At 37.7% G+C, this 7,858-nt stretch overlaps 1 long non-coding RNA gene across 1 annotated transcript; it reads right to left on the minus strand.

Annotated features, from left to right (window-relative positions):
* Positions 1–421: 421 nt before the first annotated feature.
* Positions 422–5,212, minus strand: LOC131311755 (uncharacterized). Its single transcript, XR_009195562.1, has 3 exons — positions 4,222–5,212; positions 1,897–2,777; positions 422–475 (listed from the first exon to the last, which is right to left on the minus strand). It is a non-coding gene; the product is annotated as an uncharacterized LOC131311755 (long non-coding RNA).
* Between the last annotated feature and the right edge of the window lie 2,646 nt (positions 5,213–7,858).

Below are 7,858 nucleotides of genomic sequence, written 5' to 3' on the forward strand. Positions count from 1 at the left end.
GAGAGGTGACAAGGAGGAAAAAGCAAACAACACCACTCTAGTCCTTGATGAATTAGGAGCTGAATGAGGAGCAGATATGCAAGCATAGCATATGCAGCATGAGTTGTACATCAGCCTCAACATCAGATATTGACAAATGACATAAACGAAGGAAAGAGCAAGGCTAGCAACTTAAGCTCCACCCTTGACAGCAGCAAGACACATAATAGTTTCTTAGCCCTCCACAAAATTTGGAGTTGATAAGAGCACGGTTCATGGATTAACAGCAGCACAACCAGATCTCTTAGCCCTTACAAAAGAGGAGTGGAAGAGAGAGCCTCAAAAAGACACAGGATACAAAGAAAATAGACACCACGACCATTTTGTTGAGGGAAAAGAAGACGAACATGTAGTATAACAATTGACGAAGGGGGAGCAAATGCATTTACTTAATTCAGGACATAAAATCAACGACCACTTAGCAATAGGATCATATCTGCAAAGAGGGAAAAAATCCCAAATCAGAACAAAAGTTCAACCAAAACTTGAAAATCATCCTCGAACCAAGTCATAGCTAGTTTCTAATCTTTTCACCCTTCCTGACAAATCTGACCAGTACAATCTGTTGCTAGTTAGCATAAAGAAATTAGTTCTAAGAAAGTAACTAACGATTGATCTGCATTACTCACTTAAAATCAAAGTTCTAATTGTCTAATATGGAATTGTAATTTATTTGCAAAAATTCAAAGTGAGGTTCAATGTTTCTATTTGCTTTTCAACTACACTATTTGAAGTTCAAATAATAGCATGTTTGAATGTGCATGTCATTTGCTCCAGAAGGAACCACGTGCCGCTGGTATAATGAAATATAGGGCATAGTTGGAAAAAAATTGTAACCATAATAACCTTCTCCTTTCCTTTCAACATGGGGGATAAAATGAAAGCTGGCTTACTTTCACAACCTGCTGAGTTGGGATTTCAGAACATTGTATTTCAAAGTGGGTAGGAAAAGCGATTTTAAAGGGAAATATGAAGCAAAATTAACTTTTATACAATGTACCTTCTGGATTTGGTATAGTGTGAAGTTTGCAAGCAGGGTCACAAATGAGAGGTGTATGAACTTCCTTGCATGGAAGCGAGCTCAGAGGCAACAAGGTTAAAAAATATGCCAGTGGTTCAAAGTTGTTAGCTGTGAGAAGTTGATTTAATGAATCAGGTAGTCATTCTTTGTAGTGATGTTGGTGCCTTTCTCATCTCATGATGCATCTGATTAGCATTGGGACAGGATATGAATGCCACTATATCACATTCAACAAGTATTCTATGCTAAAAGGCATTGAAGAATTTCTGTAGTTTACAAGCATTTATTTTTTATTTCTACGACAAACACTTCTCTGTAGCATGCTAGCAAACAACCTATCTTTTACTTAAGAGGATTTTAGACATGTCCATCTCACACAAGTAAATTCAGTTGAGTGCAACTTAATACAATCTTGCAGATACAAAAGCATGCAGCAAACTAAGAATACTTTGCAAGGGTATTATGGGTATTAAGGCCATAATCCGGTTTAGGGCAGGAATAGAGGAGGTATAAATATTTTCTATTGTAAAACCCTATGTACTGTGATCATCAATAAGAAAGACTGCTCTCTCGCTTCCGTGTATGTACCCGGTTTTGGAAAACCACGTATATTGTTGTGTCGATTTCTTTACTATTTTATACTCGTGAATCGTGTGCGTGTGTGTTACGATCCTAACATAACTGGATCCCGGAACAAAGACACATTTGATTGTTAATTTCAATGTAGCAGATAGATAAAGGCATATATCTGCACGGACTGTGCAAGAAAGATTGGTTGGATTAGCCCACAAAATTTGAATATCACAAAATCTATAACTAAGTAGAAGACCAATTACCTTGACTGGAAGCCTCAGGTGTATTACCCAACCTGAAATCCTGAAATTGAATAAGATCTCTGTTCATCTGCTTCAAGTTTTCACGGCTTGATAGGAACACAATTCTCCAGGTGGAGGCTGGATTCTAGCTGCATGTCCACTCACATGCAGAATTCTTCAAAGATCTCTATTCAGCTTTGAGTCCAGCCAGAATAATTCATATTCGACATAACCACATTGTACAATTGCATCGTAATAAGTTTGATACATGTACTCTGCACAACACAAGCCTTTTAAGAATAGAATCAACATAATACAGAAATCAGACGGAAAGGAGAAATTGACCAGAAATCTATGAATAAAAAGTGAACTACTCTCAAAAAACACATAATATGTATGCCATGGTCTGTTTGATTTATGTTAACTGAACATCTTTAGAAACAATCCATCCATTTTCAAGATAAAACGGCGTGTTGTCCACACCCTCAGCTAAAAACAAAACCACCCCGTTTAAAAAAAATGCACAATGGGGAAAAGTTATAGTTGGAATCAATGGGTGCAATATTGCTGCTAAATGAAATGATCTTAGCAACGTCCATCCATGAAAGATGAAATTTTTTTTATTTGCCTAATTTCCCTCAAAAAAGAACTCACTCTTTTGCTGATTGTACACACAGTTCCTTCAACAATAAAAGCATACCTTCCAATCAGAGTAAACTAAAGTCTCGTTAAGATCCAACACAAGAGTGAACGCATGCCGCTCCAATGGTTGCAAATCTGGAAGAAGCTTATCTGAGGGAGGTTACAAGGAAAGATTTGGCTCTGGACAAGGCTATGCACCCGGACATGTTTTTCAATTTTACTCTTGAGATCCAAGCAAAGTTCAATGGATTTAGCTGACACTGCAATTGGGGGGAAAAATAAATGCAATTATTGGTCATACAAAATAAATAAGACCAATAATGACAAACGTAAGTAGCAGAATACCTTTGATAGTTGTTGAAGAACTCAGAGTAACATCATGAAAATAAAGGAACCGATGAAAAGAGGCCATGGAAATTTTAAGGACTTGAATAGTTCAAGGGAATTTTAAAAACAAAGCTAATCTGCTCAACTGAAAGTGTGATCATGAGTTAACTTAACAGCAAAAAGTATGCTCAAAAAGTATGAACTGAAAGTGTGGGAAACTATTGTATGGTGACTGAAAAATAAGCTTTTGCAAAGAATGTTATACACAACAAACACAGAGAGAAGGGAGGCAGAGGATGCAAGAGCAAAATGAGTAAGGATCAAGAAGAGAGTACCAAGGTTCAAAGTCTCACATGTCATTGCAGCAGCATGGAGAAAACCCTGAAACTTCTGCATGAAGGATAAAATAAAATATCAAAACAACATTGTTATATAAGAGAAATTCCCATCAAAGCTGTAAATAAAATACTACTCACTTTTCTACAAAATTACTGGACCAATCCTATTCATACATAAAAAGGCTCTCTCCTTTATGTACTTTCTTAAATCTTTTTTTTTCCTTTGTTCATTCAGAAATTGCACCATTTTGGTGTGTGCAGTGCCACATAGATACCTCCAAACAATTTAGTTTCTATCAGGAAACTACACAACTTTCACAAGTCAAAAACAGATAAATGCTCCGAAAAGTATTTTGGATCCATTTGGGAATACATTCTCTTCGAAAATTCAGGTTGCAATGGATCAACCTTGTCTAAATAGACATCACCATATACACACATTACCTCCAAAATTTGATAAAATATTTTAGTCTGTAGATGTTAGGTGACCTAATATTAGTCTTGATTTCGATCAATAATAGCTCACCTCTGGAAAATAGCTATAGGTACTCTATCTCTCTCTCTCTCTCTCTCTCTCTCTCTCTCTCTCTCTCACACACACACACACACACACACACACACACGGCTTGCTCAAAGACTTCTGCCATCACATAAACCTATTGTGATAGCGAATTCTGACAAAACTGAGTGAGCCTGTCTGTTTATGGATTTTTGGGGGCAATAGTGATAGACTAAACAACAAGAATGAATCCAAATCACACCAAGAAGCTTTGCCATCTAAGCTAGCTGACACCATACACACTTCCTAGTTTTAATGCAGATTTAGTCAAATCTAAGTTATGACCATCTGCCGTAACCTACTAAAATAAAGGTATCCTGATAATGCCTTGAACACAATCTAAAGGCTATGTAATCATACTGAACAACAAGAAATAAGGCTACTGTCATCAGCAGGAAATGCAATCAAGACCTTACCCAATGAAAAGGCGAAAAGTGATTAGTGGGAAATTTAAAAATGAGTATGGTATACAGTAGCAACCTTTGCTAATATATGGAGTTCAATATTTTCCGGGTTTGCAGATGTGACACCCAAGCTGCTTAATAGAACTCTATCCTCCACTTCTTCTTTCATTTATTGCCACGTCCTTAGTCAAGAGATCATTTGTGCAATACTTACCAATCAAAACTTAAGCCTTATAAACTTCTAACCATGACTTTAGTAGCTCAACATATATGCTAATAATGTTCCACTAAAACCAGTAAACTATCCCAATTTAAGCACCGGCTACCACTGAAAAGCCACACAAGTAACAAGCATGCATAATGCAGTGTCATCCAAAGAACCCAAATTAGTTGTGACGAAACATTAGTCCAAAATTTAGCCATTCATAGGCTACGTGCTATGCACGTTTCAGACATGCCCATTGCTGGATGGATATGGAAAAATTTACATAATTTACATTAATGTAGTACATAAAGCATGAGAGCATAGATTGAACAAAGTTGAAACTGAAACTGTGTTTTGCTAGGCCACATTAAACTGAAAAGTTTCTTAGAAAAATGATTTGTGGTATAGAACATAGACCAGCAAATTTTCAAAAAGCATTGACCAAAGAAAGTAGAATAGCAGCATGCTAAATCTACTCATCTAGCATCAGAGTTGCTTAGACAGTCAGTTTTCTTGGTGTTGCTCCTTGTTTCTGTTTCTGCCTTGAAAATTATAACTCGCACCAGAAGCATGAAAATTATAACTCACACTCTTCATTCATGTAAAAAAAAAACATCGAGATCGAAAATAACGTTTTTCATACTTGATCTAAGAAGCACCACCCTCTTTGTACTTGAATAGCCAGTCATAAAAATGAACCACCAGTGAATATAGACTTCGTAAATATGGAATCCCTAAAACAAAAGTAGTAAACTAATGAGAATTGAGAAACCTAACTCTAATTTTCAATGTTCTGATTGAAATCGCACCTTTTTGTAGATGGAAGACCAGTTTAACCTAATACTAGAACATAAAATGCCATAAAGAAAACTCAAACATCATAAACACGTATAAAAAAGAGAAATCAAGTGAAGACATGCAAAAGCTACTAAAAACCACAAACAGTGTAATTAATACAACACCTTCGCAAATAAGAAACCCAAAACATGAGAAGCCCCAATTTATTTGAGTGGATCAGTTAGGGTTTCAGTAATCGAGAAACGTACGTAAACATACAACAGGATTGTGAAGACCAGCACATAAAAACAATAGACGAAAATAAAAAACCAACAAAACAAGGAGACTACACGAACATGCATAAATTCAAGTTTCAGCGAGCAACAAACACACAATGCACAAACAACATAATACAAGAACAGCAAAAACGAACACGAATTTATCAGACCCCAAAACGAAGGACCCAAAAGGACACCCACCACATATGCGCTAAACATAAAGCATAGACCACGGGGAGCAAAAAAAAAGTAACTGGAACAGTCACTTGTCACTGTGACGCGCACAGCAAAACCAAACCCTGGAAAACAAACAAACAACATAAGAGAGCACAGGTAAAATTACTAGGAAAATGATATTGGCACTCCAAAAATTGATGCAGGCACTCCAAAAAACTAAGGAAAGTGCTTTGGAATTACACTAATTTTCGAGTGCCAGCATCAATTTTTGGAGTGCCAATATCATTTTCCAATTACTATCAGCGGGAAAAAGAAAGAGACAAGGCAAAAAAACGCTCTGCACACTGGTAAAAGTAGCCAAATAGCAAACAAAAAAGGAAACACCCCAAAACTGCGGGCTGAACTTGGAACTCAGAACTCACCACACAAACCCTAACATGCCTTTATATATACTAGCAACTACAAGACGGTAAAACAAGCAGCACAACCAGAAACCACAACTAAAACGCACCCAACCAACGGTAAGGCACACAACCCAACCACAAACAACAACCCAAATGCACCCAGCGCACAAGACCACAAACATTCCCAAAGAACCACACCGTAGTCGACGACGCGAAGCAAAGCAACAAAGACATAAACCAGAGATCCAAGGGTTAATAACAAAGACATCCATCCCTCAAAATGAAACGACACTGTTTAGAGAATAGTATCCCTAACGAAGCCAACACCGTTAATTACACCAACTGCACCTCCGTTTCACCATTGTTGTTCATTTTTTCTTTTCTTTTTTTGAAATTTCACCATTGTTGTTCCATAGTTCTTGTTTCCACCCAACATCACATAAAAAAAAAAACCCTCCCTTTAGAGGGATCCACCTCAATCTCACTGAGGAAGTGCCATTACCTCTTGCAATGAAATTTTCTAACCTCACTTGTGAAAATCGTAGAAGCAGAGAACACATCTGTTCAACCCATATGCAAATTCTAACAAGAACCCAGTCAATGAAAAGGTTGTATTTTTTCAGAATATGCTTACAAAATGATTTTCGTAACAAGACTTGAAGCTTTGGTTGACAAACCCCATTCTGTTTCTGTATGAAATTACAAAACCTAACTTTTGTTTCCTGGACTAAATATAGAAGAACCAAAACAAGCCCTAACTTTGGAAAAAGGTTTAGAAACGATGGCGGGTTTTGGCTGGATAGAAAACGTAAAACGATGGCGAGTACTCACCTCCGACGAGACGACGACGAAACACGCAGAAAAGAAGAGAAGACACCAGAAGCAATCCAGCAAAACCCACCGTCAGCCCACAGTACCCACCAACAGCGTAATAAAGAAGCCAGCCCAAATAAACGGACTACAAAGGAGAGCAGGTAAAAAGAAAACGGGAAGAAAAAACCCTAATCGCAACAGTTACCTCAAGGCGGCAAGCAGAAACGCAACCAACGGCAAGGAATACCCTCAAGCCCACTGTTCAACAGGGGGAGTTTCAATTGGGGGCTAATGTGTCCCAAATTGCCTCCCGGCAAAGCTGTAAATTGCCCAAAATCAAGGGGCAAAATTGTCCGAAATTGAAAATTGGCAAGCCATAACCTCCCCTTATTATTCACAGTAGGAGATAAATATAAAATTCACATAATTATCGCATCTATATTAGGAAATCCAACTGTTGACATTTTGATTCAGTTTGTCAAATTTCTAGTTGTGACAAATATTTGTCATTTATTGCACTGAGATGATTCCTGTTTGCTTTTTATTTGCGGGAAACCTCAACAAATATCTTTTTGAATTCTGGAGAGTATCTTTTGTTTTCTTTTGATGCATGAGATGCATGTGAGGATTACAATGGTGACATTGAGATGACACATTTAGTAATTTTAGAGACAAAATGGGTTATCACTAGTCATTAGATCCTGCTGCCTGAGTTAAGGCCCAAGAGACCGTCGCTTTAGGTCCCAAAAGATATGTAAAACTTAGGGACCCTAATTATTATTTTTACCCAATATATAAGGGCCCGTTCCAGAACCGAAATAAGAACTTATTTTTTGTCTAATAAGAAGCCTTGTTTCGGAAAATAAGAAGGTTGGTACTTATTTTGGAAGAATTTATATAGGTACCGACCGGCCGGGGATGGAAATCGTACCGACGGCCGCGCCGGGCCGTCTCCGACCACCGGATGACCGATCCAAGCCGTCTAAAAATTCTATAAAAAAAAAAACCGAGGGAGACTTCGCGGGAATTAACGGCATCCGAGGTGTGTAGGGTGCTCGA

This window comes from Rhododendron vialii, chromosome 12a (assembly GCF_030253575.1).
Source record: "Rhododendron vialii isolate Sample 1 chromosome 12a, ASM3025357v1".
In the NCBI taxonomy this organism is placed as follows: domain Eukaryota; kingdom Viridiplantae; phylum Streptophyta; class Magnoliopsida; order Ericales; family Ericaceae; genus Rhododendron; species Rhododendron vialii.